A 12,647-nucleotide genomic window follows, 5' to 3' on the forward strand; every position below is an offset into this window, starting at 1 on the left:
AAGAGGTTCACAGTGTATTGTGATGCTTCGAGGGATGGTCTTGGTTGCGTTCTGATGCAGGAAGGCAGAGTGATAGCTTATGCTTCGCGGCAGTTGCGCCGGCACGAGCTGAATTATCCCACTCATGATCTGGAGTTAGCCGCAGTTGTGCATGCTCTGAAGATATGGAGGCATTACTTGTTTGGGCAGAGGTGTGATATTTACACCGATCACAAGAGCCTCAAGTATATTTTCACCCAGAGTGAGCTGAACATGCGACAGAGAAGATGGCTAGAGTTGGTCAAGGATTATGACTTGGAGATTCACTATCATCCGGGCAAGGCCAATGTTGTAGCAGATGCTCTGAGCAGGAAGAGCTATGTTAACATGGCCGTGGCTTTTCAGATGCCTCAGGAGTTATGCGAGGAGTTTGAGCAGTTGAGTCTGGGTTTCTTGCATCACACCTCGGGTACGTCGTTCGAGGCGGAACCCACTCTAGAGGCTGAGATCAGGCAGTATCAGAAGGAAGATCAGAAGCTGCAGGAGATTCGTGAGTTGCTCAAGATTGGCAAGGCTCCACATTTCAGGGAGGATGATCAGGGTACCTTGTGGTACAAGGGTCGTATATGTGTGCCGGATGTAGCAGATCTCAGGAAGTTGATTCTGAGTGAGGCTCATGATACAGCATATTCTATCCATCCAGGCAGCACGAAGATGTATTACGACCTAAAGGAACGATTCTGGTGGTATGGAATGAAGCGTTCCGTTGCGGAGTACGTGGCTATCTGTGACACTTGTCAGCGTGTCAAGGCAGAGCATCAGAGGCCAGCAGGGTTATTGCAGCCGTTGAAGATTCCAGAGTGGAAATGGGAGGAAATCACTATGGACTTCATCGTTGGCTTGCCTCGTACTCAGAAAGGGTACAACTCCATATGGGTAGTAGTGGATCGGTTGACGAAGGTTGCCCACTTCATTCCGGTGAACACTACTTACTCCGGCGCTAGACTTGCAGAGTTGTACATCTCCAGGATTGTCTGTCTGCATGGTGTTCCGAAGAAGATTATATCTGATCGAGGATCTCAGTTCACTTCGCGGTTCTGGGAGCAGTTGCATGATTCGTTGGATACGAAGCTGCGCTTCAGTACTGCTTATCATCCTCAAACAGATGGGCAGACAGAGAGAACCAACCAAGTGTTGGAGGATATGCTTCGAGCCTGCGCTATTCAGTATGGTACCAGCTGGGATAAATGCCTGCCGTATGCAGAGTTTTCTTATAACAACAGTTATCAGGCTAGTCTGAAAAAGTCCCCGTTTGAGGCCCTGTATGGTCGGAAATGCAGGACTCCGTTGTATTGGGATCAGATTGGTGAGAAGCAGGTATTTGGTCCAGATATTGTTGAAGAGGCAGAACAGTTGGTACAGCAGGTGCGAGAGAATCTGAGGGTCGCTCAGACTCGTCAGAAGAGCTATGAGGATGTGCGTCGTCGAGATTTGACCTTTGCAGTGGGTGATCATGTATATCTGAAGGTCTCGCCGATGAGAGGAATCCGCAGGTTTAATGTACGAGGGAAGCTAGCTCCTCGATACATTGGTCCGTTCAAGGTGCTGGAACGGAAAGGTGAGGTGGCATATCGTCTGGAGTTGCCACTCAATCTCTCAGGAGTGCACGATGTGTTTCACGTGTCTCAGCTAAAGAAGTGCTTGAGAGTGCCAGAAGAGCAAGCACCGATAGAAGGGTTGGATGTGCAGGAAGATCTGACCTATATCGAGCATCCGGTGAAGATTTTGGAGACATCTGAGAGAGTTACCAGAAACAAGAGGATCAAGATGTGCCGTGTTCAGTGGAGTCATCACACGGAGGATGAGGCTACTTGGGAGCGAGAAGACGAGCTGAGGAAGACATATCCCGACCTCTTTGCTAGCTAGCCTATTCGAATCTCGGGACGAGATTCCTGTAAGGGGGGTAGGTTTGTAACACCCTAAGGTATTTTTTCCTTAAATTTTAATGAATTTATTTGGGCTCAAATAAAATTTTCCCGAGTTTTCTCTAATTTACCTTGCATTTAAAGTAATTTTAAAACGTAAAGAATTAAAATTTATTTTAGGTTCAACATGTTTGTGCATTCATGCTGGTGCATAAGTTTTATTTGGTTGAGTGCATAGGAGTTGAATTCAAATTTGAGTTGAATTCAAATAGAATTGAGTTGGGTTGATAGAGAAAAGGGAAGAAGCAGGAAAGTAGGTCAGTAATTCCTTTCCTTTCTCAGTAATTCCTTTCCTTTCTCAGTAATTCCTTTCCTTTCTCAGTAATTCCTTTCCTTTCTCAGTCATTCCTTTTGTTCTCAGTCATTCCTTATATCCTCAGTTATTCCTTCTTTCTCGGTCATTCCCCCAGCTCGACCCCACCTGTCGGCCCCTTTCTCCTTCCTCCCGTCTCCTCCGGCGCAACCTCCCTCCCCGAGATCTCCGGTCCTTCTCGCAGCAACCCTATCCCAAGACCCCGGGCCCCGCCCTTCTTATCCTCCTACGCCACCCCTTGGACCCCCCTCATCCCAATAGCGCCGCCCCAAAGCCCTAACCGCGGCCGCCGCCTTGCCTCTGCCGTGACCCGAGCCGTCGCCGCCGGTGAGCTTCGTCTGTGAAATTGCCGGCCACCTGTACCCCTTGTGCCGTGCTGACACCCCCATCACCTTCGCAGGAACCTCCCGGAGCAATTTCCGCCATCCAGAGGGCCCGGCCACCCTGGCATCGTCCTCCTCCACGGGAACCCGACCCCCTCCGCCGCCGGCCGTCACCAGCGACGCCTCCGCATGCCGCCTCCGGCCAATCCCCGCCTCGGTGAGCAATACGTCATCTCGGGTAGTCGTTTGCGCTAGATTTGGTAGCCTGTAAACCACCCCAGCCACCCATCCACGGCACGCCGGCGATCCCGAGCCGCTCTCGCCGTGGGGAGCATCGACCCGAGCCTCGATCCGCCACGCTGATAACTCAGGTGGATTAACCGTGCCGTCACCGTCCTCCAGGGCTTGGCCTCGTCCCAAATGAGGCCCAGATGACCGAGATTGGTCATCTCCGGCGAAGCGCCGCCGCGGGGAGCGCGTCTCCGGCGACCCCCCCCCCCCCCGCCGTTCCCGAGCCGTGGAACGAGCCGCGATCTGAGCCGCCCGATCTGGGTCTAAGAGCCCGGAACAGATCTTACCCCTTCGCCGTGTGAGTCTAGTCCCAGCCCTCCGATCAGGATCCAGTGGACCGGACCCCTCGGACAGATCGGACCCGTCCGATCCAGATCGGACCGTCCGAACTCCGCTGTTCAGATCGGATCGTCCGAACCGGAACGCGTCCGAACCGTTCGATTTAGATCCAACCGCCCTTAATAGAAGCCGCGTACCCCTTCAGCCGTGGCAGTTTTGTTAAAGAGCCCCTGAGTTTCCTTGGAATCAACCCGCAGTCCACCCGTAGTTCAAAAAATAATTACGGTTAGGTCCTTTTCTTCTCGTTTAGACCCCTGAGCTTCCTGTATTTTTGAACCCGCAGTCCATATCCAGTGTTTTCTCGCGCTAGCCCCCGAGTTTAGGGTTTATTTACGTTTAAGTCCTCGGTTTTTGCGCAGAACCCCTTAGAACCTCCAGTTTTCTTACAAATAGGTCCCTAGATCTTGTTTTAAGCGTAGTTTTCACGTTTTAGCTCCGTTTTAGGTGTTCTTTATATCCACGCGATCGTTGTAACGCGTAGATTAGTTTTAGGCTAGTTTTATGTGCTGTTCCATTGTGTTGGTGTACTGTTTCTTATATTTTGCTATTGTTTGTGCATGTGTGTATGTGTGGACTATGTTTGATGATCGTGAGTAGACGCGGAGCCTTTGGACCAGTACCAGGAGCAGCCGTCTTCCGAGCAGTTTGAGCAGCAGCCGGGAGAGTACGAGGAAGGCAAGTATAACATGAACCTCCTATCACTTTTAAATACAATTTCATACTGCATTTTAATTCTGTATACTTATAAGGACTTCCTAGCCACCTGTATATCCTTTATATATATCCTTTGGGTTGCATTCTTGGTTAGTTGTGCTAGGTTGCTGCGCTATAACAAACCTGGGTCCTTTTTAATTAATTTTATTAATGGTCTTATGCAACTTAATTCTGGAGCCGACCCTCTGTGCTGTGTGCTTGAGTGGTTTGTGCGTCCTTAAAAGATGTTTTTGTTAGAAACATGGTTTAGGGGGCCAGCACGGTGCTTAGTGCTTGGTTGGCCACTCTCCATAAGGACTGGTTCATAGAGCGACAACCTGGGACAACCGCGCAACCACAAGACTGGTATGGGACGGTCTTGACTTACTAATTAGGTCATTTTGGTTCGGGAGTAACTTACCTGCGTGGGCAAGAGGGGTGGTAAGCTTCAATGGTCCCTGCTCCTCCGGCTTGGTCTGTGCTGTGTGTCTTGTACCCCCGGAGGTGGGCCCCATCGTCGCTGATCCAGAATCCTTAGCGGTTACACCTTACCAACGTGATCCTTTGTAACGGTCTCGTAGTGCGCTCGCTAGCCATCTCACCTAAGGAAGTGTGATGAACAACTAGCGTAGCCCACGACTTGTGGGTAAAGTTGTGCAACCTCTCGAGAGTGTAAAACTGATATATCAGCTGTGCTCGCAGTCATGAGCGGCCCAGATCCTCCGTCTGATTAGTGGGGTTATCAACCTTTGACGAGGGCGATTCCCCGGGTGGTTTTGGTTTGGATGGTTCTCAGTAGTTCTTAATTAATACTGATTAATTTATTATGCAATTGGGTTTATGGTAATTCATCCACTTGTAGTAATTAGCTCTAATAAAATTTGCCAAGACTAAAAGCTAATGCAGTTGAGTCAGCCAGCCTAGAGCCTCATAGTTTGTGTTATACTTGTTGAGTACGAGTTTGTACTCACACTTGCCTCTCTACTCTTCTGTTCTATTTCGGATATCTTCGACTGCTGCTCAGTGCCCGGCAACGTGGAGGATTACGTCAGCGGCTTCGACGACTTCTAGGCGTTTGTCTCCCAGTCGACGTCCCTGTGGCGCCCAGCTCTTCATGTATCTCTTTTACGCTTCCGCAACTCTTGAACCGATTCTTGATTCGGTTGTAATAAAAATAATTCATTTTATTGATTCATTTACGTTTTATATTAATGTTATTCGTGACATGTGTTGTGATATCTTGATAATCTGTTGTATATATGCGTGACTTGATCCTGGCGCATATATGATTGCTCGATTTATGTTCTTATAAATCGGGTGTGACATTCAGTAACTTGGACGGAGTCTTCAGATAGCCCGGGTTCGGGTTCCAAGATCAACTCGTAGTCTCCGTCTTCAAGCGTCGACGAGTCTACATGATATGCAAGGATTGATTTTTAGTAACAAACATGTTAAGTCTTTCCTTCATGATAAAGTTGTAATTTAACAGATCAATACACACTCAAGATCAACAATACAATGACAAAATCATCAAACACTAATATCACAAAGCTAAAGCAAATTATTCCTAATCATAGGTTCAAACACATTTAGTAGTAATTATACTTAAATCTTAGTTGTTTGAACTTATTTTGACCAATTTTGAAAATTACTCAATTTACAAAATTGTACTGATCTTGGATAGTTCACACAAAATTAAACACTACTTGAACTAACTAGTAACCAAGAGTTGCAGGAAATAAACTTAAATCACACAAGTTATACACAAAAGATCCCTTTTTGAAAACATTTAAATAACCTCAAAACTAGTTGATTTCAAACTACACCTTAGTAACAAAAGTTGTAGAGCTCATTTTTATGAACACAAAAGAACTAGTTTTACCATTTTTGGATTTTTCTACCATTTCCTATGAATTTTCAAAGCTGGCTGAAAAAGAAATGGAAAAGGTTACTGATTCTTTGCAAACAGACCCCTGGAAGTTTTTAAAACAGAGCAATCCGGTCCCTGGCTGGCTTTCTTCTCGGGGACAGATCGACGGCGAGCAATTCCGGCAAGATAGCTCGCCGGCGGTGAGGGAAAAAGGAGGGGAATTGCTCAGGGGCTTACGGCGGACTCAAGGATGACCGGAGTTGGGCCGGAGAGAAGCTGTAGCGGTGGCGCGACGGTGGACAGAGGCGGCGGCGGCGGCTGGAAGCTTGGCGGCGGCGTTCCGGTGACTGGAGGGTCGGGGGGTGGACGACAAGTGCCTGGAGAGCTTCGTGAGGTTGATGTGGTGCTGTTGCTCCACATGGCAGGGCTGGGGGACGGCAGAGCAGTGGGACGGCGACGAGGCCGAGCTGCGGTGGCGGAGGAGCGGCGGCGTGCTCGTGGGCAGGCGTCTCCGGTGGGGGAAATGGAAAACGGCCGGTGCGATGAGCTTCAGGAGGGTGAGGTGGTGCTGGTGGAACAAGAAATCGGGGAGGAGAGGCTCGGGATCGAGCTGTCGACGGCGAGGCCGAACGGCGGCGCAATGGCGGACGGCGGCGATGCGAGGGAGAAGGGGGCCGGGGCGAAATTGAGCTCGGGGAGAAGGCAAAAGAGATGGCTCACGAGGTACTGAAGGGTTTTAAGCACTCGGAGGAGCGCTGAGGCGCAGCAAGGAGGAGCTGGACGCCGGCGATGTCGTGGCGGCCGTGGAGCGTTTGGGGATGGTGTGGCGGCTCGGGAAAACGGCCACCAAGGCCTGGCAAGCGGCGGGGCAGGTGCGCTAGAGGTGGAGGTGGCACTGGCAAGCGGTGCGGGGGCAGGTGGCGGCCGGGCAGCTCGCCGGAGTTAAGCGGCGGCGGCAGCAGCTCTCGGGCAGAGCAGAGCAGAGCAGAGCAGCTGGAGGTGGACGACGAGGACCCGGTTGCAATTGTTCAAAATTTCAGGGGGCTCACTGTAAAGCTTAAGTAACTTTTAAACTAGAGCTCAAATGAAAATGCTCCAAAAACCAAAAGTGTAGAGAATAAAAAGTTCTACACTTTTGCTTTAGGGTTCACCTTCAGAAGAGTTGAGGTTTCCAAGTTATTTTGAAAACCATACAACTAGTCAAATTTCTTTTAAAACCTATTTAAATTTTACATTTCAAACAACTCCCTGATTTGTTTTCACTCTTTACAGTGGTTTAAAATAAAAGCATCATTTGCAAAACAGCCCTTCCTATATGTCAAAATTATCCACTCCCACACACATTTTGCACTTTAAACCCTATATTTTCTAGAATTACAGAAAACACCCTAAAATCTTGTCCTTAAATAGCACACAAGAGCATATCCTACACTCAATGCACTAAGTCTGGCTCCCATATACCTGAGGTGTCACACACAGCACCCTGACAGATTCTGGATGCCCACTTGTTTCAATGATTCCCGTCGACTCAGAAGGAATTTTAAGGTGGAACCAGTGTCATTGGAAGCTCTATAAAACTATGGTTCCAACCATATATAGAACGTGCAAATCCAACTCTGCATGTGGCCACGACATCAATTTTGGTGAAGTCAGGTTCTGAAATCCGAGGTGGAGTTGAAGTCGAGTAGGACCTGGACTCCTCCTTGGTGTGGACATCCTAGCTCCTGCTCCTTGACTCCTTGGCCTTCTCCAAGTCCTTGCTTATCCTCTCCATTGTTCCTAATCAATAAAACTTTCTTGGAACCAAATGCAAGTTCTGAAAAACAATTGACATGGTTAGAACGTACATAGAGATCCAATTGTCGCGCACGTGCTCGAGTGATCGGTCCTTGCATTGTATAAAAAGAAGAGATATCCTCATCACTCACTCCAGTATTCTAGGTATAACACTGTTTACTAGTTTTCGACTAGTACTACAAGTAGTTTACTGACGGGGCCTTGCTCCCATACTTTCAATATAACTCCGTCTACTAGTTTCCGACTAGTACTACACGTAGTTTACTGAAGGGGCCTCGCTCCCATACTTCCAATATGACTTCGTTTACTTGTTCTCGACTAGTACTACGCGTAGTTCACTGAAGGGGCATCACTCCCATACTTCCAGTATAACTTCGTTTCTTGTTCTCGACTATTACTACATGTAGTTTACTGAAGGGGTCTCACTCCCATATATCCACTATAACTACATTTACTAGTTCTCGACTAGTACAAGTAGTTTACTGAAGAGGCCTGCCTCCCATACTTCTAGTAATACTCTGTTAACTAGTTCTCGACAAGTACTACATGTAGATTACTAGTATAACTCTATTTACTAGTTTCCGACTAGTACTACGTGTAGTTTACTGAAGGGGCCTAACTACCATATTTCCAGTATAACTCCGTTTACTAGTTTACGACTAGTACTACGCGTAGTTTACTGAAGGGGCCTCGCTCCCATATTTCTAGTATAATTCTGTTTACTAGTTTTCGACTAGTACTATGCATAGTTTTCTGAAGGGTCCTCACTCCAATATTGTTAATAACACTCCATTTACTAGTTTCCAACTAGTACTACACGTAGTTTACTGAAGTGGTCCTCGCTCCCATATTTTCAATATAACTCCATTCACTAGTTCTCGACTTGTACTACACGTAGTTTACTGAAGGATTCTTGCTCCCATACTTCTAGTAATACTCTATTAACTAGTTTCCGACTAGTACTACGCGTAGTTTTCTGAAAGGGCCTCGCTCCCATATTTCCAGTATAACTCCGTTTACTAGCTCTCGACTAGTACTATGCATAGTTTACTGAAGGGGCATCGCTCCCATACTTCCAATAATACTTTGTTAATTAGTTTCCGTCTAGTACTACGTATAGTCTACTGAAGGGGCCTGGCTTCTATATATCTAGTACAACTCCATTTACTAGTTCTCAACTAGTACTATCCATAGTTTACTGAAGGGACATCGCTCACATATTTCCAGTATAACTCCGTTTACTAGTTCTCCACTAGTACTATGCGTAGTTTTCTGAATGGGTCTCTGTAACGCCCGCGTTTTTACCTTATCCAAATTATAGCACAAACCGCTCGCTAGAAAATATTTTTTCGTCAAGCTCGGATCGTTCCTAAACCCTTACCGTCCGAACTCCTAATCGCCCAAAACATCTCTCGACCTTTCGCCGTCCGACATCCGAAATTGACCGCCATCCTTTCTCTTTTCCTCGACCCCCGTGACGTGCCACGTGCCCAACCCCGCACTCGCGACCGTCACCGTGAATCCCGCCGACGCATTTTCCCTCCCCGCGTGCTCGGCCTCGCGCTCGCGACCGCCGCCGTAAAATCCGCCGACGCCCCCCCCTTTTTCCTTTTTCCCTATTCCCTTTTCCTTTCTCTTTTCTCTGTTCCTGTTTCCTGCTCCTCTCACCTCCCCTGCACGCGCAGCACGGCACCGAGCAGAGCTCAACGCCGGCCACCACCATCACCCCCCGCCCTTTGACGACTCCACAGGAGCCGCCTAACCCGGCCCTCCTCTGCGCGCGCCGTACCCCCCTTGCCGCCTCGGCGCTCGTGCTTGCCCCGGCGTGCCGCGGCAGAGCAGTACCGGCCGCCGCGCGTCGCCTCGCCACGGGCCGCCTCCCCCTGCGCCGCACGCCCCCAGGCAGCCCCTCCCCGCTACACGCCACCACCCGCCCTGCGCAGCGACGACCAGCGCCACCGGCCGCCCTGCGCAGCAGCAATCCCGCCCCCACCACCATTACTGGCCGCCCCGAGCTCGCCGGCCTCCACCGCGCCATCCTCCTCCCCGCCCCTTGCCGGCCTATAAGTACCCCCACGCCGCGCCCCGCCATCACCACAATCTTCCCCCGCAGCCCTAGCCCCTTCCCCGGCCCTGCACTGCTGCCGCCGCTAGGTCCTCCGCCCGCCGCCCCTGGCCCTCGTGGGCAGCCCGCCTCGCGCCACCCCGGCTCGTGGTGAGTGGTGGAATGGGTTCTCCTCGCTCCCCTCTCCGTGTAGGCCCTACCCCCGGCCGCCGCCGTGCCCTAGGGCCGCCGGGATTGGTGGCGCTGCCGGCCCCTATCCCCTCCCCTGCTCCTGGTAACGGGAGGAGGAAGAAGGGCACATTTGCCCTGAACCCCCTGCCCCTTTTGCTTATCCCCTTAAGAGCCCCACTTTCCTTTAATCCCTTTTCCAAATAAAACCCCCCTGCTCATTCTATTTAGGAAGTGAACCCCCCTCCTATACAAAATAATTACGGATAGACCCCCGACCCTTTCCAGGGTACTCTAGGTATTTCCAGAAATCCTAATCAAGCCCTCCCCTTTCCAACAGTAATTACGAATAGGTCCTTGGACCCTTATCCCTTCCCTAAAACCCCGTTCGGCCTATCATTTCATGCGCCAAAAACCTTCCGTTTGCCCCGAAACTTTACCACGCCATTTCTAGCATAATGTCGGCCCTGCCATCAAGAAATCTCCCGAAAATCTTCCTTCTAGCACAGTTTCTTTAGTTATTCCTGATTCGGGCTTGTAAATAAAACCTTTAATTCCTTTTTCCTTATGGAATGTTTGTTTGTGTGCGCCGTAGATCACGAGGTGACCGAGGGAGAACCCGTCGACGAGCAGTACCGCGAGCAAGAGTCCGAGAACCAGTGCCGTGAGCCCGAACCTGAAGGACAGTACCTCGATCAGGACTTCCCGGAAGGCTTTGTGAATGGCAAGTCCAATCCCGTCCTTTGATGCATATTTATCCCAGTTTTATAAATACAACCTATTAGCCTGTTTTATAAAATGCATTGTTTTATTGCAAGACATGGTTGGATAGCCACCCCTTGATTGATATGACCACTCCGTGATGACCTAGGATTTGCTTCGCTAGACGTTACCTACCGCTAAAGATGCTTATTACCTGTCATCCCCTTAATTGTATATTTCAAACCATGACCACAAACGCTTTACCAAAAATAAGGGCACAAGGGTTTTTAAAGGATAAAATGGGGTTTTGAGAAAATAAAAGCAAGACATAATCTGACGAGATCGACGGCGTTTTCTGTGTGAAATGCCACTAGTGTGCTTGTACCTTTGTGGTTGAGCATGAACGGGAGATGTCCGTCTGGTCAATATAAGGATGAACTGAGGTGTCATCTTGCCTAACCCAATTATCGTACAACCACTCGACCGTTGTGTGGGCAACGGCTTAGCATGAACCCCACTAGTTGTTCTACTAGCCAAAAAGGAGAGCGGGTGAGCAACGGGAGACTATGGAGAAGGAATACGATCTGTGTGAGTTATATTCCGGTTATGACTTTGTTGATGGGTCATTAACCCCATGGTAGCTTCCGTGTTGGCTAGTTAGATTCAGCTAAGGTGGGTAATGGCTTTGTTAGGATCCGCCGCGACATTAAGGTGTTCGTAGCGCGGTACCCTACTTGTGGGTAAAGTGTACAACCTCTGCAGAGTGTAAAACCTATTCGAATAGCCGTGTCCACGGTATTGGACGCGTTACGGCATGGTCACTTCAATAGATGTTTCGGGATGATTGGTTTTGTGGCGTGAGTTGTTTTGAATGTACTCGGCAGTTGCGCAGTAAGCTACTGTGGACGCCGAGTCCAATGTCACTAAAACTTGGATCCTTTGTATAGGATCAACCCTACTCATGATTCGATTACTATAATAATGTTTTGAGAAAGTGCTTTTGATAAATAAACCCTTGCATACGTAAAATCTTGCTTTATCGCAAATAAACCCCAACCCCACCCTTGATATAACCGCGCATGATCTCTGTTATCACCCCCCCCTTCCGCGGGTGTGGTTGGACTTGTTGAGTACCTTTGTACTCACCCTATATATATTTGTGGTTTTCTCAGAGGAAGATCCGGACTACGTGATTGGAAACGACGAATAAGGGTTGTGTCCGCGCCCAACTTTGCCTGTGGTGTTGGCCCTCCGCAAGATGCTCCTGCTAGCGTGTTACTCTGAGCCCGAGCTGGATCCCACGTGGGTCGTGCTTTGGTGTATTACCATAGCTATTCTATTACTAGTTATCGTTTGTATCGAGTGCCCGCCTCCTCAGAGGTTTGTACGGTAATGTACCATCTGATGTAATAAATGTGTATCAGCCTCCTGGGACTGATTGTTATATCACATTTAAGTCACCTCGAATGAGGGGACGCTTCAGGAGCTTCGTGTGACAGTTCATGTATCTGTAAGCTAGGCTTATAATTTGATAGTGTGAAGTGTACGCTTGTTAGTATAAAACTTTTGTGTGTTTGTGTGAAACATTTGAAAATTTAAAGTGCAAGTGAAAAAGGGGTATTTTTGTAATTACAGAAAAATCTAGGGTTGTTTTCGTAAAATGTATTTGGATTGGGGTAATTTCGAAATAAGTGAAACGTGGTTTTGGTAAACATGTTTTTCTTATATTATTCCTTGTAAAAATGTATGTTTATCTGAAAGTTGCATTTGAAATGTGTATGTTGAAGTGTGTAAAAATTTTGGGTAAAATGGTAAAAATAAGGGTGTTTATGTAATTTTATAAAAGTATAAGTTCTTTTATGCAAATATTTGATTTACAAAAGTAATTTCCAAAATTACTCAGGACAAAAGTGTAAAAAGTGCAAGTCATCATGACATGTCTATCCAACCATTATGACGAGTCTATCCCGTCATTATGACGTGTCATAAATACTTGCATTTAGGTCCTGAATTTTATAAAATTACATTTTTAGGACAAAAGCAATTCAAATCTAGCTTTTCCTCAAAACTTCACGTGTAAAAATATAAATTTTGAGTTTTTGAACTTGAGCCCTAAAGCAAT

The sequence above is a fragment of the Panicum hallii genome, chromosome 9, assembly GCF_002211085.1.
Source record: "Panicum hallii strain FIL2 chromosome 9, PHallii_v3.1, whole genome shotgun sequence".
Lineage (NCBI taxonomy): Eukaryota > Viridiplantae > Streptophyta > Magnoliopsida > Poales > Poaceae > Panicum > Panicum hallii.